We start from the raw sequence: 26,881 nt of genomic DNA, 5'->3' as shown, positions 1-26,881 counted from the left end.
CTGATTCCCTAGACCAATGCATAAACATACGAATAATAGTGCAGTTTCAGATACAATAGGTAAAGGTGGTTTGTGGTATCTAAAGAGGCCTAGTATTGTATGAAAATATATAATTACGTGACACGAGTGCTTTTTAGAAAGCAAAAAAACTAAAGCTGTTTTAATTTTGGAAGCGGCACGCTGCAGGCAGAAGCAGGACGTGGCACAAGCGGATGCAAATTACAGCGTCGCTCCATAAATTGAGAAAAGGCTGAAGCTGAAGCTCGACCTGACAAGCGATGCCAGCATCCTGCCGTCACTCTGTCATGCTCACGGATGACAGATAGGCACCACCAGACTCACAAACCGGAGTCAGGCCCCAACGTAATGGCCTATGCTGTATATGGAGATCTCACAATTACTGTCAAAACCACAATACCTGCACTTGATTTGTGATTTAGTGAAATTGTACAGCTGGCTAAGTGGGCAACTAATTTTCATTTTATCTTCAGAGCCACTTTGCACAGTCTGTACATATTCAGCCCAAAGCACCGAGTCAGTAAGTACGACCAATCAGCTGGCATTGTGCTCCCCATGTGGCTCGCCAGTCTGACAAGATGCCTCATTTGTGGGAGCAAGTGGGGTCTGTGGTAGTTTAAAAATGAGTCCCTGTGCCGCTGCCATTAGGCCGGCGTGTCTCTCCAAGGATACCCATCTGCTGCTTAATGCTGCTGTTGAGGAAAAGATATCTCGTTGCATTTTTTTTATTCCTATTTTAGTGCATTTATTCTGCAGTTTTTTTTTTATAAGTGGTTTAAAAGAAGTACCGAGGAGGCCCGACATCGAGCACGTCACAGTCTCCCTGCAAGCGTTTTATAAACATCAGCTAGAGGTAGAAAGATTTATATTAAAACTGAGAGGCCTTTTTCATTATGAGATAAACAACTACCTCAACCTTTTTTTTGTGTTGCAACCAATTTGTGATGGTTAAAATGTTTTGCAGGGCCTGTCAAAACTGTGCTTACTGCAATTTTTTTTAATCAGCGCAGGAGGTGGTAGAACAGCAGCGAACAGAGCTTTGACCATCTGAGGTTCACGTCCCGTCCTCTGCTTCAGATCAACCCCTTTTTTTGAGTGTGTGTGCGTTTTCACATTTTTACAATTCATTAAACAGAATCCAACCGATCCTCTCGAACTGAACAATAGGAGCGTCTCCTAAAACAGCCCCCCCCGCACCCCTACAAGCATAACAGACCTCAGTTACCTACTTTCACCACCATGGTTACGATGAGAATGGTAAATCTCATCGGGTTAAAATAGGTGATCAGTAATAATAAAAAAAAATGAGAAACAACACAAAGCTCTACCTTCACATGATGTAATGTGGCCACCCTTTATTGCTTCGCGCCGCATCGTCACTACAACCAACAGATGTTGCCTAGCAACACAACATTATCATGAGGCCATAGCATCAGGAAGTCGCTGTTAAAGTCGTCGCCTCACCACCACCACCTCAGTGTGTATTCATTGTTGCTGACGTTACTTCCATACCTTCCTATGTTGTCTGAGCTGACCTCAGTGTGGGGATGGGGAATCTGTATTTTAAAGAACAACACATACCGTACAGGTGAAAAGCCAGTAACACACTCGCACCTCGCCATCAGCGCCACCTCAGTGAGACTCCCAGATGTGACGACCGCGGAGGTTAAGTAGAGGAACGCTGATCCCACAAGCCACAAGTCTCAGCGAAGGTCGGCCCTGCAGGAAGCTTTGATACGAGATGTGGCGGGACTCATTGTGTGTCGACCACGGGGGAATATCGGACACGAGGAGGGAAGTATGTCTTGGCTGGCCTCGCTGACGTGAGAAGAATACCATATTGTCTCGTTTTCAACAAGCAGAGCACTGTGTGTGAGCACACGCGGTGACATTTCTGTCCGAATTATTGAAATGTCTCAAATTTTGACGCAATGGGCCAATACGGAAAAAATTCTTTCATCCAACTCAAGCCATTTTGTTGAGTTTCATCATTTATATTCTCTCTATTTGGGATATACTCTAAAGTTTCAACAGCAGAGAAAGCTTCACTCATTTCAGAGGAAGCTGCTCACTCATTAAATCAAGAAAAATGCTTCCTCAGCTTATTGATTACAGGAACCTTTATTTAATCCACTAAAATGGAGACCTCGCTTGTAAGAGACACGGAGGTGGAGCAGGGATCAAAACAGCATCAAAAACCACTCTATAAGCTCTCCGTCACGCAGTTCTCCAAATCATATGACAATGTTTCAGGTCTCCAGTCATTTGTTCTCCATTTATGGGAACAATACTGGATGCCAGTCCTTACCCGTGGGGGAGCTAAATCAAGCCATTATCCCAGAACCTGCATTCATATTCTGCATCTGATGAGTTCTGTCCTGCTCCAATATTCGGTGCCAGTACGACTGGATTGGATTGGAAAATGAAAGCGTGGACCTGATACCCGAGGATCGATGCACTGCACGTGTCATCTGTCTGCAGGAGACCAGAGTACGTGTCCCATCAGAAGCACACGCAGTTGAAGTGAGACTTTTCATTAACCAAAAGCATTATCTTACCTTAACTGACTCTAATTTATTTCCCACAAAAGCAATGAGCCCCTCAGCACATTGATCAGATAATGTGAAACAGAGTTACGCTTGATGGCCAAAATAATGTGTCCACTTGGCTGCAGGAGTCCCCCCCCCCCCCCCCATAGCAGCGTCAGCGAGGCCGGGCAATGACTCACAGTAGGTGGACTAGTTCATCCCAAAAGGTGTTCGAGGTTGGCAGCACATTGTTGATTTTCCTTAATTGAAAGTAATGGACCAAGTCCAGGCCATGAAACTGCTTCAGCCCACTTACTGTAAAACAGTGAAGTTTGTCAGAAAACTGCAGAAAAAAAAAACAAAACAAAACATGAAAATATGCGTCTGAAAGCATCTGAATGACAGAAGGTAAAATATATTCAGGGAGGAAACGCAGACCTCTCCAAATAACACAAAGTTGGAAAAGTAGAAGGATAAATATCAAAAGATCCTGAAAAAGGCTGTCGAGCCGGAGTGAAGGGAGTCCAAGTGAATCAAGGGAAGGGAACTATAGAGGTGCAGAATAAAAACAGCTCAATAACACAATAAAAACAATTAAAAGCCCAGGAGCTGCTGTAGCAGGCCGGCCCTCTCATAGCACCTTCGTGATCAATGATTGTTATTTTAATCGATACGTTCCGCCGCCGTTCATAGGTTTTTGGGTTTTGACAGCTTCGAGCCCACAGTTAAGTCCTCCGTCTGGGTCGCTGTACCAGTCAGTATACTCGTGAGATCTGTTTTAACGCACATTCAGATCTGTCATCATTTATCGATGCTGCGGATCCATCAACCAATCACCGTGAAGGCCGAGCAGCTCGGGACTAAGTGGCGCTCAGAGGTAGCTGTGGTCCAGCAGACAGTATGCAAATGCTGCATTATCCATTTTAATTCCTGTAGCTTTGGATCAAGATTTATTTCCCCGCAGACAGATAGAAGGAAGAATGAGTTCAGACCAAAGCTGAGAAGCATGACTGTGTCTGAGCTTTGTATTTGAACAGCAAACAGCACAGCAGGGGGACACAATTTCCAGCCTGCAGGCGAGGAGGCTAATCTCCCAATTAGCTATTAAATGTGCTCATTAAAAACAGCAAAGGCAAATGTCCTGGAACAATACACAAAAAAACAAAAACAAGATGCCTTTCTCGTACGTCCTTTGAGCCGAGCAGCGTGAATGAACTGTATTACTACTGTATGTGCGATCGGAGGGCGCTTTGAAGTGGCTGCTTGGCGTTGACGTGGTGGCTGTGAATCATTTTACGGGCCTCTCTCGGCTCCCGTGACGCGGTGGATTATCCTCCGGGAGGTCGTTTCTCTGGCTCTCAGAATTTTACTAAAAAATAAATAAACAAATAAATAAAATTACTCTTGTTGGCATCAGCGAGTTAAAACTTAATCCCCCACGGCGTCACAAGAACTTATTTTGTTGAGTTGAATATCAGTTTTCATTTCTCTAATTGGTAACTTCATTATTGCAGCAGTAAACACGAGAGAGGTTAATGGCGGCCTTTATTACTGATTCAGTGTGGAATGAGTGCATCATAAAGCAGCGCTGTTATTCACTAGAAACCTATTTACATTATTCTGTGTTGGTGCTCCGTTTTTTGTTTTTTTTGTTTTTTTTACACCAAAAGGTAATGTTGTGCACAGCAGAACTTTCCCACAGGTTTACAAGGTTAGACACACAAGAACAAAAAGCTGAACCATTAAACAGCGTTGAACACACAAGTTCTGCAATTACAGACAGGCTATTCAACTTTTCTTCACTTTAATACCTCCATTATGTGTCGTTACTTCTGTCTGTCTTTTGAATAGCGTATTAAATTACAGGCAATCCTGTAAGAGGAATCTCCTCTGAAGATTTCCCTTTTTTCCCATGACTGAGTGATCAGTTTTGGAGTCATATGTCGGAGTTGGAGTTTCTCCAAACAGTTTCTACGAGGAGGGCATTCACTCCAGTGTTGCAATCACTATTGTTATAATTTGTTAAACAAAACAGCCAGCGACGAATCTAGTTACTTCGAAGAGACTTGTCAATAAAACCTCCCAGCTCTGTTCAGAGTGATTATTTTACAAGAGAATATAGACAAAAAAAAAAAGAACTCTCTACAGTGTTTGTCAGACATCAGGGTAATAAAAAAAAAAGGCTTTTGTTGAGCCACATCTTGAAGTTAACTGCGTATCAGCAAATTTTGTGTATTTTAGTATTTAACCTGCCGTCTGAAAACAGAAACAGACAACGAGCTTCTTTTTTTCATTTGGTTTTTGTATGGTTTGTAGTTTGAGAATATGAGAGAAAAATCCTAAAAGTAATCTTTTGGTTGTTTTACAGCATTTACACAACTACATCTGCAATTTATTAGTTTGACTTTGTGCTGCTCTTATCCTCGCTTAAATCCAGATCAGTGTCATTCACTGTTTTCAGAACTACAGAGAGAAAATGTCCTATTTTAGGCAACAATACTAAAATCCATTTTCTACAAACGCTTCTGTTATGCATGAATTCGTGGAACCTTTTTTGCAGTCATGCATTGCTTTCTAAAAACAGATTTAAACTGCCGTCCCTCAAAACATGAATACCACGTAGTTTGTAATAACATCTAAACATCTATGCTGTCACTACCGGAGATATTTCAGCCGCTGGAAAGCAAAGTGCTACTCCATTACTTAAACCAAACAAAGATGGTATCTAGAAGAGACAAATGACTCAATAATGAAAGTAAACAGACCTGATAAGCTTTTTGCCGCCATCCCCTGTACAGTAAATCATGACTGTGAGTCACTCATCAATCAAAACAAATCTTTATTTTGAGTCATGACTTATTACTTCAGGAATGAGGCTCCATTTTCATATAATGAGAAGCACAATGCTCAACTGAAAAGCAACTGAATTTTTTTTTTTTTTTACATTTATTTTTCAAAGGGATTTTCAGATTTGATTTGAAAGTGAAATGTGACTGTTTGTATTTTATTATTTAAAAAAAAAAAAGTGGAGCAGATGTTGCAGAAGATTTGAGAAACATGAGACACTATGACCTTTTTTTTTTTTTTTTTTTTTTTTTGGAAGTAGTTCATCTCAGACTATCTTACAGGGCAACTCAGGACACTAATAAAGATAAAACTAAGAGGAAACAAACATCAAGATACGAGGCTGGACGTTGACGAGATGCTCGTAAATCTTCCACCAAATTCGATTACAACGGAAAAGGGACAAATGCAATTCCGCTTTACTTTCTGGTCTGTTTTGAATACTGTTTGTTCCCATCTCATCAATTCACGTCCTTGTTAGAAATAATTTGCTTACGAAATGAAGGGCAGCTCCACTTCTAGCAATGGTAAATGCGTTTCCTTTCATATAGAGCAAAGAAGAACATACTGTACATCACATTATTCCACCATACGTAAAGCGATGACCTTTAATTCCCCTTTAAGGCCAAAATGATGAGCAGCACGTCCTGAGCGTGCTTCCTGTTAGGCCTGAATAATCATGTAAGAATCCCAGATAACGACTAAAAAAACCAGATAAACTTCCCTTGTTATTTTTCGGTTACTTAAAGCTCAGAGATTTCCTTCGTAGTAAAACGCAGGGTCATCGGTGCGATCTCTGCATGGGGGGGCCTTCTGGGCACATAAAAAAAACATGGCTGCACAGTTGTTGTTGTCACATCTGTAAATGTTTGATGCCGTATTTACACGCAGCTAATGGGACCTCGGTTAATTACCCCAAAAAGCTCTTGTGAGTCATAAAACACATTTGCACTCATCCCGTTTCCAGATCTCATGAATTGCTGGCAGAACTTTTGGATTTCCCAGTTCATGGTATCTGGCAGCTCTTCTGACATTACAGCTGTTGTGTACACCCCCAGATTCCCCCCCCAGCCCCCCACAACAATTTAGGATTGGCATCAAACTAGTCGCCGAAAGATGGAGATCAAAACTCAGAAGCTCTGTGGGCATCACTGTTTCGTTGCCAGGATTTAATCGGTCATCTCGGCTTTACGCGTCCTGAAGAAGCAGTTACATTAAAACGAATCTGTCTTCATCTCCGAATCACTCAAAAGGCTTCTTTATTTTCAGCTCTGAGGGAATCCAAAATGACACCCGGTTGCCTTTGCCTGAAGATTTGGGGCCTCGAGATTGTCTTCTCCAAAAGCAATAGAAAAAAAGTCACAAAGATGAAAGTGTCTCTTCACGAGACTCTCAATCATTTTGCAGCCACATATAAGAGCAATGGAGGAGGAGCAGAAAGACATAAATCCACAGAGAGTGCCGAGTTATAAGCTCTATATGGACTGAATGGACCGTTACGTTTACACAAAACCGTCTTCCTGTGAAACACAAGCCCGCCTGCCGTCCTATGAGAAGTCTGTTCCCATCTGTAGTCCAGATTTACGACTGAGCAGCTTCCAGTTGTCATGGCGATTACAACGTGGGCAAAGGAGGAAGTCAGGTGACCCAGCGTTGTGTCCATGTTAGGTGATGCTCGGCGTGCACTGCGCAGCTGACGTTGTTGGGCCGCAAAGCTGGCGTCTGTGTTTATTATTGTAGCCATGACAGCGCCGGAGCATTCCTTTAGGTTGCATGTGAGGTTTACACCCTGTCTAAACAGAGCAGATCCACGTGTGTCCGCCATGTTTGTGTCCGTAAATGGAGGAGAGCACGTTTGAATCCTAGAACAACGCTTGGTGTGCACAGCTCCGCGGCCTGCCCAGCTGGAGGGGATAAAACAGCAGCGTATCGCTACTGTCCGACAGGTGTGACGGGAAAACACTTTACGTTGGCATTCCATTAGATTCACCAAATTTATAGGTGAAATCGGTTTCGCTGAGAGCAGAAGATGAAGCTGGCTCTCCTTCCTGCAGCTGTGATCCGGGTTAAGGCTCATATGGAAAAAACACGATGGTTTGAATTGGTTGTTTGGGGAGGCAAAATGTACATTTATTGATTTATCACCCCCTGACTGCCCTCTTCAGATATTATCACATCTTTGAGAATAGCACTTAAGATATAAACTGTAAATGTAGGTGGTTCATACCAAATATGGTACAAAAGAAAGGGTGGGAATGAGGAGCGGGGGCGGGGGGAGAAAGAACGAAGACGCTGTGAAAATAAAAGCTGTCTTGACTCTTTAATTTAAGTGCGTCCTCCTGCGTGTCGTGACCCCGCCTCGGGCTGTTCGGGGTCAACCTGCAGTCAGAGCTGTAAAAAGTCGTCACTGACCCGAGAACGAACCAGGTGACGGAGAATACCAAAAAAAAAAGAACAAAAAGAAATTGAGTCTGTCCTTTGTTGAAGTCACCTGCAGAGGTTTTGTAAGCCCGATCGAGTGCAGTTTATCTTCCCGTGACTCACACGTCTGTCATTCGTCTGCAAATTCCAAAAACCAGATTTTACAACACGGCCAAGACAGGTGAGTCGCTGCTCGAGGAGTTCACCCTCCTCTCCTTCCTCCCTGACATCGTCCTGTAATAAGAGTCTCTGACAGGCACTTCGGCCCGTCTGTTTGACTAATTCTACAGCGTTCGGCGTGCAGAAGCAGCTGTCAGCGCCATGTTTCTCAAATCGCATATCTGTTGGCTAATTGATGAGAGCACGTGTGTGAAGACAGCGGTCAGCAACAATGAACAGGCGATGAACTAGATTTACTTTTAAACTTTTAAAAAAAGCTGCAAACTCAATTATTCTATTCCGTGTGCAACTCTGAGAGGTGGTTGTGCTCGTAACTGAAGCAACAACTCGATCAATATCGATTAGTGGAGTTTGTTTTTTTTTGTTTTTGTTTAGACGAAGAGACTCTTTACATACGTTGTCTCAACTCGTCCATAAAAACGAGACAGCACTGCATCTAGAAATGAGCACTTATAATCTGATTTAGTTTTTCCTGCCAAGCACGGAGAGCACTGTGCATGTTTTGAATCAGTCCGGTCATTTTCCTTGAATAATGCAGAATCTGAACTTTCTCAAAACATAATTTGCAGAAGCCCAAAAATTCCCACCGTGAGCAAAACAGCACGGTGACAGTGGTGAGGAAAATCTTCCCTTTGAGAGGAAGAACCAGACTTTGGATGTGAAACACAGAACAAAAGCAGTCAGTCATCATGCTCACAGCGCTGTCACACAGTGAATCATGACCGCCTGCAGAGGCACCTGTGTCAGCGCCGACAACAGACAGCCGTAGAAGTACTTTCTGCTGCGAGGATGTTACAGCCTGAACTGTTGGTCTCTAGTTTTATAAATTCTTTACTTTTTCTTTTTCCTGAGATGCATTTTGCTTTGGGTGCATTGTCTGCATTTTTTTTTTTTTTTTTGCTCAAGTTCATTCAAACACTTTAATTTTTTTTTTTTTTTTTTAAAACACCAGCCCAAAATATACTCTGCTGATTTCAGAATGAGAAAAAACTTTCTTGACAAAGCAGAAGAAGCGGACAAAGAAAAGTTATTTCGTGGCTGATGATGAATCATCACCTGTTGGATCTGTATTCAAGCACATGGCTGCATAAAACCGACGACTCCTCTGAGTTTTAATGGGCCAGAAAGCAATTTGACTGGCTGCTCGTGCAGCTGTGTTTCTTTTCATCATTAGCGCAGATGAAGTTGTTGAAGCTGAAGATGACCCAAAAATTACATCAAATTTGATATTTTTACTTGAATTTTTTATTGCATCCTTCAGAAGAGGCAGCAGAAGTAGGCAAGAAAAAACACAAATCCCTTAAAAAGGACACCGAAGGTGGAGAGAAGTTCCAGAGCATGATGCCTCGAACCCCTCCAAGACAAATCAGAAGAGCTTTGGTAAATGTTGAGGGAGACGCTGGACAAGATACTTCAGTGGCCGTAGAATAATTCATGACCACTTATCTGGGCCAAACCGCCGACTGTTCCCATCACAGCCTCCAAATTCTGAAAACTGCCGCAAGCCCGTGATCAACAGGCTGCAGAGGTCATGTGTTTTCAGAAGGTAATTGATGAGTGAGGTGGATGTGGCGGCTTGTTGAAATTCCACAAGTGCGTGAAAAATGGAGGGGTGGGGGGAGCACGAGAAAAAAAGCGAAGGAATTTTCACTTACGCCCTTGAAAGGTTGTTTTTTTTTTTCCTGTCTTTCTTTGTTCTTGGTGCTTTTGGGATTCGATACTCCACTCCCGTTCCCCCGGGCTATCTTTTTATCTCATTTGCACAAACTGTAAATATTTTATGATATAAAATATTTTATCATTTTATATGTGCAGATTAATAATTAAACAAAGCTGCGGAAACAAAGAGGTGGAGTACGTTTGTCTTTTTTAACTTTGAGCCAGCGTGCATATGTATGTGCACCATACATTTATGGATAGTATTTATGTATATTATTTATGTGCTCAGACACGGCTGTGGCTGTGTGTGTCATACGCACACACTCCTGAGGATTTTCACTCCCCTGTTGAGGTGCTGGATGTGACCTCTGACCCCGTCTGTCGGCGCGTTCAGCTGGATGAGAATTGTTGTCACCATCAGGTGAATCTTGGCGGCGCAGCTGAGATCCTTAAAGCTCAGGTGGCGAAAAAACAATCAGGGTCAAAACGGCACGCCGTCCGCACATCCTGCTGTCTTAAACGTATTTATTTTGATAACCTTACATTCTTCACTAGACAACAAGGCCAAATTTGAGGCATAATTTTCCGTTTTGACAACAGAAAACAACAATATATCGAAGATCTGTTGGTTTGTTTGTGTTTGATCGTGAAGAGTGTTGCAGCTCATTCTTCTTCCTACTACTACACTGTGATTTATGTTTCCAGAAGGTCACAGTTTTTTGTAGTTTTTTTTTTATTATCTCATCACTTATATATCACTGTAATTAGCTGAATAATGCCTTGTTGTGGAAGTATTACCAGATACATCTTCATACCAGCTTTGAAATTTTCAAAAGTAAAATACAACAACATTTTCACGCGTATCAGCCACAAAAATCAAATTGCAAAGGCGTATAGATTTTCTGTATGAGTCTGCTTGGATTTTAAAATGTCGACAAAAGTAGAATATTATAGATTATAAAGTCGAAGTTACAGTCGAAGATACATTTGTGTTCACTCAGTTTGTGTCACTGAGTGAATAATGGATTTCAGGTTAGGGTGGGAAGGTCTTCCCAGGTGGGCGGGGTTTATGGGGCGTGGCTGAGGGTGGGCACTGCTTTGTTGTGGCATCACAAAGTTTTCAGGAAATCCTTCCAGCTGGTTTTAAGACTCGGAATCCAAGACCAAGAACCAAGACCACACGAAGGCCGACCTTTGGACTTTATGTGAACTTTAAATAATACTTTGTGAGGGCATTGCTGTGTCCTTTTACGCTGTCATATGAACAGAAACTGTGGCTGCTCCTCAGAGGATGTGTGTCCTCCTGTTTGATTGATGCCATACGGCGAACCAGCAGATTTTTACTCCAAAAGTGTCCTGAAAGCAGAAAGCGTAAAATGCAGCGCCAGGGGTTTTTGGTGATTGTCCTTGCTCCCTGTAATTAAATTAATGTCTAAGAATGAAGGTTAGCGGGTCATATGAGGAACAGCTTGGCCACTAGGCCAAATTCTGCAAAATATGTCGTAACTGGAGGCAGGAAAGCCAAGAGTGCTATCTCCTGAAACTGCCTCAGCCTGTTATGCAAGAATAGGAATACAGTTACACCACCCGTTCTCCCTCCGAGCCTCTAATGGTTGTAGCCATTGATTGGTTGAATATGTGCGAGTCGGAGAACAGCTGGTTCACGTTGTGCTCTGGCGTCGGGCCTGCTCTCCCAGGATTGCGTACGTGGGTGTAAATTTTGGAGGAGATGCACTCTCCAAGTCTCGTACGACCCAGTCGCAGGGTGGTGGGCTGGGCCCGGAGCTCTTCGCCCAGCAGCCAGAGACTGAAAACAGATGAGGTGGAGAGCCAGGATTCAATCTGCAGGGAATCATTTCATTTTATTTCACTTCGGTTTCTCCTTCATTCTCTTTATGTCAGTTTTCTTTTCGACGGCTCCTCTTTCTTGCCTCTCCCTTCCTCACCACTTCATCTTTCTTTTCATCTCCTTGAATTCACTCGTCTTTTTCTCTCCTCTGCTGTTGCATTTTTCCCCATTTCATCCATCCTTCCTTTCTCCTATCTCTCCTTTCACTTCCCCCCCTTTATCTCTTTCTTTCCTTCCTATTTTTCCCCTGCTGTCCCTGCCTTAATTCCCTCCTCATCCTCTCTCCACCCTTCCTCACCCACTCCATCCTCTCATAACAGCTCACGGAATGACAGGATAACATATGAAGCCAATCATCCCTGGGAGCGGCTCTGAAATATTTTCTATTTTTCTGGCCCCACCAGGATTCACATTCAATGTGTCCAACAGCTTCTTTTGGTTTTCACTCTTTCTTTCTTTTTTTTTTTTTCAGTTTCTGTTTATCATGAATGTTTCAATGAGCACAACTGCCATGACCTGAAGCAGACATGCAGGCAGAAAAGAAAGCTCCACTGAGAGTAGATTTATCTGTAAATACAGATACAGTAGGTCACTGCGTTTGTTTAGTTGGACTATTCAAGACCTGATGGTGATCTAAAATATCTTATGTTTATTATTACGCACAGAGATTACATGCTCCTGGCAACTGATTTCGTGGAGTAAATAAAAAGCACAGTGCAGAAATCCAGAGGGCAACTGGGATTTCAAAACAGCCAGAAGCAACTTCATTGTTTTTGTCTTTTCATCTAAATTAATCAGCATCTAAAAAAACTGAGGGAAATAGTAAGTATCTTTTCATCCAAGTTTAAATTCTGTTCAGTTCAGTTAAGAAATATGTTTCACTCAAAGTCTTCGTTGATGAAAACGCAAACACAAGGAAGCGACCCATTTTACGGGAAAGTAAAGTCGATCTAGATGTGTATTTAGTTTTGATGAGATGTAATCTTATTGCCTTACTTTTACTGTCATTTGAGTGACATTTTCGCTGTTTAAGGACCGTTATAAAAAGCAGAGTGTGCCCTGCGGGCCTGTTCTGAAAAGATTTGTGTCCAGAGGAATGGATGGATTTGGGGATGAGAGCAGAAATTATTGATGGACTGACATATTGTGGATTCTGGGCTTTTCACGGAAGTTGTAGCAGAGTGAAATATCATCAGACTTTACTCTTGAGCCATTAGCCAGTGAAAGGAAATTGTGAAAATCTCAAGCAGTAGTGGGAAGTCATAGTAGAGGTGGTGCAATTTCAGCATCCTTTCCTCAAACAGAGCTGCCAAATCTTTCATTTCTATCACTCCCTTTCTCTGCTTGAGGTTAGCATGCTAACCGGCTAGCCGCCGAGTGGCTGCAGCGTCCAAACACAGCCACAGCCAAAGCTCTTAAAATGTTCGCGTTCGTTGAAACTGTTTCGTAGCTTGAGGAGAAATGTGTTCAGTTCCAGGTAAAACTAAAACAGATCAAATTTGAAGTTGCTCGTAGCCTCCGTGTGAGTACGTGAGTGAGCTGCTGTACCTTTTTAATGAGCGATGTGGGTTGCTGCACATTCAGCTTTCATACCCCCCCCCCCCCCCCCCCCCCCGTGTCTCTCTCCCCTGACAGGTCTCTGGATAGCAGGTCTTAACAGGGGTCCCTGTTGCCCAGCAATGCAGGCACTTCAGATCGGAGCTATACTGTCTTTTCAAATTCATATCTCCCACGGGTCCCGTGGGTGGCAGCTTTGGATGCAGCCTAATCAGAATTCTCCTCCTTGTGAGTCCATATCATGGAAAAGTGAATACGTGTGTGTGTGTGTGTGTGTTTGTGTGTGTCTGTGCATGTAAAGGATAAGTATAAGAGGATAGAGCTATCTCAAAGGTCTCCCATGTGGGAGCTGAGACTCTGCTCAGAGATAATTCTTGCTGCGTCGTGCAATATTTCGTCTTGACAGAAAAGGTTGGGATCACACATTTAAGAGTGCGTGTGATGATAAGCAGGGGTGTGGTGGAGCATGAGTTTTTTTTTTTTTTTGTTTGGGAGGGGGGCAGCAGAACCTGAGCCCTCTCTAACACGTTTGTAGTGGGTTATTATAACCTCGAGCATTTCCCCCCTGAAGCCCAGTTCACCCATCAGTGTCATCCTGCCACCTGAAAATGTAAGTCAGAGCCGTCTCTCGCATGAAGTGCCGGCCCGTTCATTGGGAGTGCCGCTGTAATCCGCTCCAGCTACAGGAGATGACCCTCAAATGAAAATATTTCAGGGGTGTTCAGTTACAGATGTTGACATCTGTTAGCCTGCAGCTCTGGGCACTGAAAGAGCCAAAATGAACTGGGAGCAAACTGGATTCCTGCATGTTCATATTCAGCTCTGTCTACATCTGCAGCAGAGAAGGTGCACGATTACAGAGTGCAGTCAATCATGCAGATTGGAGCAAACAAACCGCTCTTAGTTTATCTCACTGGGAAATGTGTGTGTGTAATATTCCATATGTATACAGGTAAAAAAAAAAAACCTATCTGTGGAGAAAACTGGACAGCAGTCACACATTAATGATATTTATCTCCTATTTATCGTGATCATAAACCGTCTTCTGGCGGAGGAAAGTCTATCACATCTTACAAAGCTTCAGAAACAAATAAAACAGACGGCAGCGTGTCTGACAAACATGCATAAACAGATTGCAGGATGTGAGTGTCAACATATCAGTTCCTTTAAAGAGACTCCCCTGAAGGTAATTAGAGCTCATGTTTTAATCACACATTAATTACTGCAGCAAGCTAAGATAAGATTTTATTCACTCCAAAATGAGATATTCACCGTTTTGAATGAGCGAATGGCTCATTTGTACCAGATACATGCTTACTTAAAGAAAAAAGGAAAAGGCTCATCTTTTCTTCAGTATTTCTGTTTACCCATTACTGTAGTTTTGAAGCAGTCAGTGATTCAGTTTCAATGCAGGCGCTCCGAGAGCTGATATTTAACTCTCACATCCAGGTCCGGTCCAGATTCCTCATGAGATCTTTAGACTCGAAGAGACTTACAGTTTTACATTTTCTGCATTTCACTGGAAGTTTTACGCAGACTGAATTGCAATATGCTCATCTACGGAATTACCATCATCAAGTATTTACACGTTTATCCACTGGTGCTGCAGAAGGTGCAACATTCAGCCTGATTTACTGGCTGCTTAGTTTTTTGTGTTTTTACCAAGCATTTGGTCTGTAAAACTTCCTTTAACGCTCACATACATGCACAGATGTCATCACAGGGGTCAGAGGTCAAAGGGAATCAGTGAAACACTAATCCTCGGGAGAATGTCTGAGGGGAAGGAAACACGAGCCGTCGCAGGAGACCCGTCCTGACCTGAAAGACAACATAATTGGTCATTTATTGAAGCTTAAAGCTACTCATGTTCACACTTTCCAGGCTGTCCGTCTTCCTCTGGCTGCTCATTCAAGCGCCACATTGAGCAAATACAGAAAGGTTCAAGTCAACTTTTAAATGGTCCCGTATTGTAGGAAGTGAGATTCCCACAGCTTTTTGTTTTGTTTTTTTTTACTGTACAGCAGGTGTAGTTGTTTTATGTGTGAGACGCCATCATCCATTGGCTGTGGTTAGCAGCCAGCTAACCAAAAGCAAGGCTGGCACAAAAAAAAAACCTTGCCAGAGCACCAGAGAGAAGAGAGAAAGATAGATGTCCAATTTTATTGTGATGATTTCATCAAAGTGTAGAATGTGGCACCTTTAAGGAGGAATTTAAGGTGGATTGTTGGATTGTTACTGGATCAAATCATATATCTGACAAAAAAAAAAGAAGACGTAATTTCAGAACTTAATCCAATAGACCATGGCGTGGTTTTATGAGGTCATTTAGTCACAACATTTTTAAATTGTCGTTAAAAACACAAATTCAACCAACAGTCTGAATTTTACCTCCAAGCGTGCATATCCAGAGACGTTGAAACCAACCTCTTGTTTAATTAATTAATTAATTTTTTCCTGAACTTAGAGCAGAAGTAAAAACTGGGAAACCATTTGCTCGTCGCTCTCTCTGCTCCCAAACTCCTCCGGCTATCGATGACTGAACAGCATTAAAGGAGATGTGTAAATGAGTCCAAACGACTGGGCATTCACAGGCCTCATTTCCTCGGTGATTAGATCAGGATCTCCTCCCATACAATGATGTTTTCATTATCCTCCACTCCTCCAGTCTTTTTCCCTTCTTGTCTCCTCTCCTTTTGTCCATCAGGCACAAAGCAACGGAGGCCGGCAGCGCGGCGAAACAATGACGCTGCCGACGTCTTCACTGCGAACTGAAATATCTGATCATCTGACTGTAAGGAGAAGGTCATTCGAGCACAAAATGAGCTCCTGTGAGTCAGCCAATAAATCAATACCAAGTCTGGTTATGTTTAATATATCAGCAGATATTTATCAAGGGAAAATGGAGAGAATTAAATTCTTCTAGCCTGTTAATGATGTTTGGTTAAATATCAAAACGGACAAAGAAAGAGACTATTAGTTTGTTTCAACCTGAAGCGATGTTGCAGGGAGCGACATTAAAACTAATTTTGAGATTTACTGGCGTCAACTGGATTCATTTAAGTCGGGCATTTCTCCAGTTTTGGCTCCAGTTTGGGCTCCACCATCACATGTTAGCGCTGAGTTGGTTAAATCTGACAGAACTGTCCCCTTGGACTAGAGGATGAACGGATTAGATTATGGTGTTTTAGGGTCAAAGGTCAAATCCACAGCAGCCTAACATGAATAGATTAAAAACATGAAATCAGGCTTTTGCCAAATCACTGTAACAGATTTCACTCGAAGTTCACCTCAATCTGAGGCCGAACTGTCAGAGGTCAAAGGTCAACGTCAATTTGAATTTCCTCCAATGATGCAGCAATGTGAAATAAAAAGAAAAACGTCCGTCACATTTATTTCCTGATATGTTTTCATTAAACTCGGCTTTTTCTTCGTCTTTGTTTGTTTGTTTTTCGACTGGATTATTTTCTTCTGTTTTCTATACGTGTTCCACTCAGTCTCTCGCTCTGCGTCTCTTACCCAACTCATGATCCTTCATTGGCATGAGTGTTATTACAAAGGAAGGACTGCCAAACTGTGCAGTTCCTGTTACTGACTATATTTACCTGACTATCCGACGGCCTCAGATATCTGCTTCAGTACCTGACCTGCTCGTTGTAATGGGGAGATTGTTCCTGATTGCATTGATCTAAAACTATATTTAGAAGCCAACAGAGTAGGAAACATTTATCAGTGTCTGCGAGCTGCTTTGGCTCTGGAGAATACTCAGCTTGTCTCATTTCTGTCTCTGCTTTTGGCATTTGTTTTTCAGTCTTCTTTCTTTTTCTTTTTACTCAAAGGAACAGCAGTCATGCTTCTGTTCAGTGGCTGTGTTTTGTTTTAGGTTTGAAGTCAATGGCTGTGGGGGAAACTGGGCAAATTCCAGCGAGTTCTCCTTCTTCACAGTCTAAAATCGGACGGAGGAGTTAGGAAGTGTGTAAAGAGAATATCAGGAGTCAGATATCAGCTGCTACTGATAATGTTCCAGTTTAAAATCAAACTGATCATTTCCTCCTTGGCTTTTTTTTTTTTTTTTCTGTGCAGAGATTCATCCAGCATGTATTACTGGGAAGCTTTCTGCTGCTTACTTATAATAATTAAATCAGACTCATTTCTCTGGAGAGTTATCCTCCCGTGTTTTCCAGACTTGTCTTCCCTCCAGAATCTGGGATGAACCCTGAATACTGAACATGAATTGTTTTGTTTTTGTTTTTAAATAAAAGGATCATTTTAAAAGATGTTGGCAGTTCAAAAATGTCACCTACTGGCAGCTATAACATGAAAGAAACAAAAAATGTGATATCTTCCTGTAGAGGATTTCAACGCTCGGTTTTAGATAGCATGCATAACATAATCTCATTCTGGACACAAGGGACTCGTTTCGATGAAGACGTCGGTTTATTTCTGCTGAGCTGCCTGGACTTCTGTCGGTGAAACCGCTAAAAGGAAACATTCACTGAACGTACTGATGTTTTGTTTTTTGTTTTTTTGTGGGGGGGGTGAACCGAATGTGAGCCGGGAAGTCCAGGACACGTCCCACGATCTTCCCCTTGATTCATCACTCAGCAGTCGAATGTTTAATGGAGCTTAAAATGTTGACAAGTAAAGTCTGTGATATCAAGTGGCCGATATATTCACTGGGCATTTGCATTCAAGCATTTGATTGCTGGTGTATTATTTATGCGGTTGCCCCACCACACTGTTTACTGCTCGTCTATCAAGTGTCAAAGTGAAATATCAAACCGGTACGAGGAGCTGACCCCTTTTTATCACCGCTAATTGGCTGCCTCGTTGGTCACTTCAGCGCAACTTCCTGCTGATGAATTATGACTGTTTCTGCCTTCAAGAGTTGATGGAGAGACACTGAATGCACCATTAGTCCTGTTTCGTGTGGCCAGACCGTTTTATTTCGTTAAGAGCCGATCCGTCAGGTCCTGGTGGACTCTCTGAGTGTTTTAATTGAATGCAGCATCATCACACTCAAGACGCTGGTGGCTGACATGGAAGAGTTTCCTGGTAGAGACACAGAAAAATCACAGATGAACTACAACGCAGTTTTTTGGAAGGATTGGAGGCGAGCTGCTGGTATAATCCTCTTTGTTTTAAACATGCAGGATATGACATCACGAGCATTCAGGATCAAATAAGGTGACGACATTAAAAGGCGTCGACGTTTTAATGTGGAAAAAACTTACATATAACTTTAAAGCTTTATGTATAATGATGAAAGGAATTCGTTGACCTTCGATTTAACAGTTTTTTTTTTTTATAAAACACTTTGAAAAATGCTGGCTGGGTGTAGGAATATAAAAACATACTTTCAGACGTCTGCCTTTTATGAATTGGGTGACCTCGCAATAGTGACCTTTTAAAAGCACAGCGTAATCGCACAAGTAATTTGGATGAAGCATGTGCACACGCTAATCGACAGCGTGAGTGAAATCTCTCAGATTTTGGGTTCATACGATGCGGCGGGCGGAGGGATGTCCTCGGGGAGCAGAGAGGAGTTGAGTTACACGCAGTTTAAGTGTCTCCTTGCCGCATGGCGTGTTCCATAATGTTACTCCTGCCAACAATAAAGAGCACAGTGGCCTGGTATGCTGAGCTAGCACTTCCAGTTCCCCATTTTCCCTGCATTAAGGAGGAAAGTTCAAACCCAGAGATGCACTCAAACGCGAACAGACATCGGACGAGGAGGGGGAGTGGAAAGAAACCCGGCAATGGACTGCTCAGTGGAATCTATTTCAGCGACTAAAATAGAATCCAGCCTTCAGCCCAAACTGATCAGGAAGCTCAAACACAATTTGATTTAATTCATCTATTGATTAATAATGTGATTATGATCGGGGTGTAATGACCGTCAGGAGGCTGCATAGTGTATTGAAGTCTATGTGAAAATGACCCCACCTTAATTAGTGAATGTTTTGTTGATGGGTTTATGGTTTCAGTCTGTAATTTCAAGACTTGTTGTACAGAATAAAGAAATGCAAGGAAAGATTTCATGGCATTCAGCCACAGCTGCCATCTCTCCTCCTCAGCTTCATCTTCTGCTTGGTTAAAAAGAAAAAGAAAAAGGTCAGGATGGCGACGGCAAATTTCAACACAAGGCTCCAAAGGTAGTTCACAAAGCCGTCAGCTCGTTGCCCCTTGGTTTAGAGTCGAAGTTCTGGCTGTGCAGAGGTCGCCGATTATGAGACTAAAATAGCTTTGTTGACTTCAGCATGTTATCTGTTGAAGAAAAGGGACAATTCCTGCTTTGGGCACGAACAAAATGTGACACAATCATAAGTTAGCATGATACAGAATGGGGCGGGGTAACAACAACATGCAGGAAATCCACGTTGCACGATTCCCGTGCAAAAGTCTTTTGTTACATTCATGCAAATAATCGCTGTGTTGAAAAGAAAACAACCTGTCTGGTTTTTCAGCTCTTTAAGATTGTTATTAAAAACAATAATATCAGCATTAAATATTAAAACTATGAAACGAGCCCCCCACCACCTCTGAACTGTTGTCGAGTCCACCACAGCTGTTGTATCACCTCACGACTTCATATCCGTCAGTCAGTGACAAAATCAATTTGTTCACCGACTGATTTACATCCCGTCCATCAATGAGTCAGCCGAATGCTCGGTCATCAATCAATCAGTGAAATAATCTGCGCTGCAGTTTTTAAGTGCTGCAGCCACAGGAGAGAAGAGAAAACAGGATAAAAAGGCTTCAGCCTCTTTGAGCAACTCGGCTCTCCACACCGCGACGAGACAATGTCGATGACTGTCAGTCCTTGAGCAAGATGAATAGAGATACCCTGCAGAAAGATATCGAGGTGAAGTGACGTTGCTATAGAAACCAATACATGTTTCCACCCTGAGCACGCAGTACTGTAGTTAATGAACCTGACTAGACAGAATGGGTCTCCCTATTATTAAACACCGCCTTCGGCTGCGGAGGAGACTTTAATAATGTCACGGCAATGATCAGAGCGCAGCGGCTCGGGACCTTGCACCTTTTTAATGTTGAGTACATGTGAAGTGATGTGACATATTTTACTGGCCCCTGTGGGAAAACTCGTCTCGGACTCACAGCGGCGTAATTACGCAACGCCATAGAATTACAGACACACAAACACATACAAATCAATAGCAGGAGCCAATCAATGGATGCATAAATTCAGATGCGTGTAATCGTCTTCACGCCCATTGACATTTTTATCTCATCTGTTCAAACTACAAATATATCCTTAAAGACACACTTTGCACTAATGAAGACACACTGCCACACAGCCAACAGCACAATCGCCCTCCGTGTTGGACGAACATGCAAAGGTATGAGCGGATCCATAAAGAGATTCGACTCACAATGAAGAACAAGTTTTCCCAAGGTTGTTGACAGATCTTAAGCCTTCAGTTTGTAGTTTAAACCAACCATCTCTATTTGCAAAAAGCAAAGCGAAGCAATTCATTTTGACTGTTCAGCATCCAAACGGATCAAATTCCAATTGGACCAGGACAAAGAATTTCTCACCCCGAAAAATGTATTTGCGGTTTCACAGCAGTTCTTAGACTGAAATAATGGTGCATGACAAAAAGTACTCTGAGTCTTGATCAAAGGTTTTAGTCGAGGGACCGCTGACAGTATGATTCTATCAGAGATACTGGGGGGAAGGTTCCCAGGAAGCCCTCTGAACTCCTCAGACAATAAGTAGATTCTGGTTGGAGCCCCATTTCAAAAGGTGTCTGCGATATGAGAGTCATGAAGGGCATGAAGAAGAGGAAAGATGCTGAATCTGTAGATCGCGTAATGCAGCCGCAAGCCGGTCCGTCCACGCTGACCTGTTAGCTAAGATGCCAAAATGAAAGCCAGGACGTTCCACAGCTTGGGTGGGTTTTATCCTCAGGGGGGGGTTTAAGGGGGTTTAGAGTTGATGCTCCAAAATCTGTCAATATGAGGAGCCAACCAGGCCCCCCCCCCCAGGGGCTTCCAGCATCGCCTGGTTTGTTTCTCCTGTCAGCCTCGTCATTGCGTAACGTAGTTAATACTTTGTGTGTGTGTGTGTGTGTGTGTGTGTGTGAGGGGGGGTGAAAGATAAGACGTGTCTCACATGAAAAATTACAATCAGGTGCAAAAGATTTCATCATGGGTTCCGCGTTGATCCCAGACCTCGACACTCACCTGATTCACACGTCTCCCAGGGGTCAAACACATCTCAGACTCACACTAACGCACAAACGGAAACATTATTAAACTCCATTTCACCGCAAAAATGAGCACAGAGAGATTCATAAAGACACCTGAAAAAAAAATATGGAAGTTGTTAATCTCTTGCTTTGTCTACCAAATAATTAGACACAGTAAATATCACTGCAGCTTAATTCTGAAACAGAAAGATTTTGGCAAGAATCCCTCCATTAAGAAACGGATGTAGTTCATAAAGAGCCAAAGCTAGTTAGAGCAGAGTTATCTTCCTGCCCATTAAGACCATTTGTATAAAGTTAACTTGACACATGCTCAATACGTCTGGACATAGAGTGCAATAACTTGCCAAGATTGTTATTGCAAGGTTGAACCTGCCTGCATTTTTAACGTGTTGGGTCAAGAACACTAATATCTCAGCGTTTAATAATAAATTAATACAACAAACCTTGAACATTTTCTTTTTTAACATTTTGCAGCAAATGTCGATCCTGATGCTGCAATGTTGAGCTCCGTGTTGAGCCTCTTCAGGACTGTAGAACGGTGCCCCCCAGTGTGCAGACACACACTAACACACTCACACACACGTACACAAACACACACACACACACACACACTCGGTCAGCGGGTGCAGCCAGATGTTACGCAACAATCGCAGATGACATGACATTTGAATGGGAACTCGGTATGTAGAAGTGAAACTCTCAATTTGGTGAATGAAAGACATCAGAGGTTCGCTTTAGATGGCGGCAAATAGCTTCCAGCCAAATGTTGGAGTGTAAATGATCTTTCTGTCTGACTCACAATCTCTCAACCTCTCTCTTTTTTTCCAATGCAAAGTCTTCCCCCTTTATATCACCGGACTTAAACGGATGTTGAATCCAAAGCAGAACCTTCACTTTGAACTAAACCTCATTGTAAGTCCTGCCTACTTTTAATTATCAACCCCTGAAATAGAATTTGGCTTATTTCAGGATGTATCCTCGCTTTTGAACACTCCTGGGAACATTTGTCCTGTTCAACACTGAGATACATGAACACACACATGCTTTTTCCATCTCTGGCTCTCTCTCTTTTTTCTTTTTTTCTTTTTTTCCTAACTCCAGCCAGCACTGGCGTGCGCGGCGCTCAGCTCTTTCACGCTTAGTCAGCTGAAAGCACGGATGCGTTGTCTGAACCAAAAAAGCCTCTCTGCATTCCTGTGGCAGCATCTAAAGGAACATTTCAGTAAAAATCATCTGTGCCGTCCTAATGAGATCAAGATGGATTATGAGCTGCACCCTGCAGCGAGCTGCCAGCGCCTGACACGGCCCCGCCGTGTGCCGGCCTGCTGTTCCCTAAGATGTAAAAAGGGCAACTTTTAATATCATTTCCGCCCTTGTAGAGAAGTATAATAAGTAATCGTGTTACCCATCAGCCCTGGCTCTGCGCTCGGGTTATGTACATTACTGACAGTGAGAAATGGCCTGCCTGAAATTTAACCCAGCACTTACCTCTGAGGGGATGTGTGTGTCTGTGTGTGTCTGTGTGTGTGTGTGTGTGTGTGTGTGTGTGTGTGTGCGAGAAGGAGAGAAAAGAGAGAGGATAGAAAAAGTGAAGTCACAGGGCATCGTCTGCAATTTCAAGACAAATCTCTTGAAGTCTGCAGAGTAGAACAGCGTGCCTTCATCCATCCGCTTCAGCTCCTCAGACTGATTCATGCCGCCAAATCTCAACTCCCCGACTGATGGGGAAACCGTGCGAATCACATCTATTCATTCCGATTTGTTCGACAGGATATTTTACTAGGCATGAAGAAAAGTCATCGTTTCATTTTGAAATTGCTCTCCGGACATGTTTAGTTGTCGAAGAATCATCTGCCATGTTTGCTATATTTTCTTTAACATGATTTTAAAAAAAACAAACCAAAAAACAAACCAAAAAAAACGAATTTTCTCTTACCGGGAGGGCAAACTTTAAAAGTGGCGTTGATTTATTCTTTATGACTGAAAACATCCAAAATACTACATACTACGTGCTTCACAATCCGTCTTCTCACACTAATTCTCTCAAGAAAATGTTCCTGTTATTCATACAGTCTAGTCTTATTCCCAGATGGGCCTTAATACCTGCATGGCTAAATACCGCTCGAGGAAATGAGCTTTATGTGATTTGTGTGAACTCAACCTTTAATTTAGAAGCTATTAATTATTGCATTTGCCGGTAAACGAAGTAATTAAAACATGTGATGACTCCATTTAGGGGCTGACAGCAGAAAAATAGATGAGTAGCTCAACATTAATTAGTGATTATAATCAAGCGGCATCTGCTCCAAGTGATTCGTGGTAGCAAAGTTAGCCACGTTGTCAAAAGGGGGAGTTCAGATGCGAAAAGCAACACGGAACAATAACGTTGAAGAAAAAAAAAAAAAAAAGTCATAATAAAACAGCTAAATTTGGAAACACATCTCCTGAATCCAGCCTCATTCAGTAAAACCAGCTCCCCTCGTCTGTGAACTCCATCTGATGGCTCAGTGATGTCATCGGTGGCGAAGCTTTTCCATTCCCCTCCATTTCTCCCGCCAAACCTCGCACACTCCAGGCCAGTCATCCCTTCCACACGCCGGTCCCAAACACAACTTCCCCAGCGAACTAATAAAGCACAATTAACTTCTTTCCCTCCGTATTATAAATATTCATTAGCTCAAGCATGTTGTCATTTTGTTCAAAATGATGGCAATCGAATTAGCATAATTAAACATTATCTATGGTGATGCTGGTGGACGAGCAGGCCCAGTGAGACTCCCCCAGCCGCGTTCAGATGTGTGTCAGTGCAGCAGAAGCATGATGGATAATATAATTATGTTTGGGAGACAATGGGAGCCCTGCAGTATTGTTATTAATGTGCTCTGTTAATAACAACGCCCTCGACATGAATAAGCATGTCTGTGTATCTGTGTGTTTGTGAGAATGTGTGTTTGTGCGTGGGCACAAGTTTTATGAGTTTGTGTGCACGTTGAGAGAGAACGGAGAGAGAAAATAATCATGGCAAAGAAGAAGTGAGAGCAGTGTGTGTGTTACAGGTGTGACCCATATATCAGGCAGGTGTTGACCTTTTATTACGTTTTGGATCCGTCCCAGAGCTCGAATTTATTTCTGTACGGCTGCCGTCCAGAGAAAACAGTGCACCTCTACTCATTTATACATTCTTAAGATGAAATCAATGATCCAAATTGTCGGATTTAAATTAAAACAGTAAAAATCAAAGTAGGGACAAGATGTCTTTTTTTTTTTTTAAGCACGTTAAACTCCAAAAACACAAAATCTAATAATGCAACTTTATTAATAATACTATGTAATTAGCTGTGCTTGCAAAAGAGTTCAATTAAGAGTGAACATTTTTTATTTCATTGAGATCTGAGATATTTCTGGATTATTAATCATCTGAGATTTTTATCACACATCGTTGGGAATTCTGTAGCTTTTTGGTTTTTTTTTTTACTTTACTTACGAAACAAGTAAGCATTTTGGTCAATAGTCGTCGATGCCATGAATGTTTAGTTATCTGTACTTTTATTTTGCAGTCTCTGCATTGCACGTCCACCCGTCATGTACGGTTTGTGTCGAGTTCTCACAGGATAACTGAGGATTTAGCCGTCATGCGTTGTCTTTATATAGACTGTTCTTCTATCCCTTCTGAAAAGCTGTCTGATTAAAGGGACTGTTCTGAGACATGCTGGTTAGATACTCTAAGAAGATTTAAAAAACAAAACAAAACCTTCCAGTAAACCAATGACAGTGGGTTCTTTTTTTCACATGTGGTTCTTTGTGTCGGCGCAGCACCGCGTTTAACTGCTGAATGTGTTCTTTCTGCACCAGCGTTTTTCAAACCAAATGTGTTCTTCGGGTCCGGAGGCTACTCCGCCGGAATAGTTTGAACTTGCTGTACCGACACATGTTGATTTTTAAAATCACGCCTCATGTCGGTGCTTGGTGAATCCTTCGATGAACCCGTCTGCAAAGCCACATGTTCCTCCATGTGTGTTTGGGGCGTGTCTGTCGGACGAGAACACTCCCTGCAAGTCTGAGAGCCAAGTAACTAAACAGAGACACCGGATGAGTCATAAGGGTGTGTGTGTGTGATTGAGTGTGCGAGTGTTCCCATCCATTCACCACAATAACACAGACCTCACAGGCCAGCAGCTCCGTGCCCAAACCCATCCATCCAGATGACAAGCAGTGTTTACATAGCAATGGTTTCTTACCGACAGACGAGCTCACACTGAAGTTTGAGCTGTTTTATACTAAACAGCCATAAAAGCCGTGATGTGGGTGGGGAGGGTCGGCGGTGGCGACCCAGTGGCCCCCGTCACTCTGTCCGTCCCCGACTGAGTCTTATTTCTCTCATCACTCTCTCTGAGAAGGGGAAGAAGACAAAAGAAAAAAGGAAAAGCCACAAGTGGAAGGAGAGAATTTGTCACCAAAACAGTCTGAAGAGTTGTAATGAGCCTGGCTGAAGAATGACTGCACCAGGAAGTAACTTTTTTCATTACCCAGAAGTCCCGTTTGAGCGATGTCATCTCAGGCTGATCTCAGTGCGTGCTCTTTGTCCGACAGTTCTGTTTCGACCGAGATTAGCATTAGCACGGCGACAGCTACAATGGAAACCACCACGCCACATGTCATGTTTCTGTCAGACTGATGAGGCTAAGCGGTTGGCGCGACACGACGCATGACTCGCAACGACACTTCCTGTCCAAGAAAAGGATTCAATTAGTTGTTTCAGACACCATCACCTCTTTCAGGTGACTGCATTAAACCCACTTGTCCCTTCTATCAGTAGTTGTGAAAGCTCAAACGGACGCCAGCCACCAGAACACATCTCTATTCGACTTTGAGCCATTAAATTTAATGTATCAAAAAATTCCACAAAATGCATCAGCCCTTTATAAACAGACACATTTATTCACATTGTCAGACCACACAAATGATCACGGAAAACAGAAAGCAACAGATGTGTAATTTATAAAGTCTCCCAAAATATGACAATAAATGTGTGAGCAAGATTTAGGCAGGATTTACTCCATGTTTTCTCTTCTTTTTTTATTTTTTATTTGAAGGCTCTATAAATTTGCCAGATTCATCAGTTCTTTCCAATTGTTACAGCTTCAACATAATAAAAGAATCGGGGGGAAAAAAAAACAAACAAAAAAAACAACCACAACTCATGTAGCTGGTAGAAAAAGCCAATACAGAGAGTTTATTGGCTTATTGCTGATCGATCTATTGGGACTGACAGCCAGACTCCATGAAACTCTAAAGCGTTTTCCGTCAGCGATAATTCAAAGCAACTGAAAACCAGAGCAGTCAAGTCAGGATGATCATGTCTAATTCAAAACTGCTGCCTGTAGTCAGAGATTCAGGCTGACGGATGAGACCTCATTTTCATTAACCTTACCAGGTTCGGTTTTAAATCAAGATCTGATCAGGAGATTTATTTGAAAAACCAAATTTGAAACCAATTTTGACGAAATGAAAAAATAAAGTTTTCTCATTTTTCCAGCAGATATCTTGCAAAAAAGAAAAAGAAAAAAGACACTTGGATATTTCTTCCTTCT

At 42.4% G+C, this 26,881-nt stretch overlaps 1 long non-coding RNA gene across 1 annotated transcript; it reads right to left on the bottom strand.

Annotated features, from left to right (window-relative positions):
• Positions 1–15,426: 15,426 nt before the first annotated feature.
• Positions 15,427–25,948, bottom strand: LOC115057954 (uncharacterized). Its single transcript, XR_003841989.1, has 3 exons — positions 25,817–25,948; positions 25,529–25,679; positions 15,427–18,105 (listed from the first exon to the last, which is right to left on the bottom strand). It is a non-coding gene; the product is annotated as an uncharacterized LOC115057954 (long non-coding RNA).
• Positions 25,949–26,881: the final 933 nt, after the last annotated feature.

This window comes from Echeneis naucrates, chromosome 17 (assembly GCF_900963305.1).
Source record: "Echeneis naucrates chromosome 17, fEcheNa1.1, whole genome shotgun sequence".
NCBI classification, from domain to species: domain Eukaryota; kingdom Metazoa; phylum Chordata; class Actinopteri; order Carangiformes; family Echeneidae; genus Echeneis; species Echeneis naucrates.
This window is presented reverse-complemented; position numbering and strand designations above follow the sequence as displayed.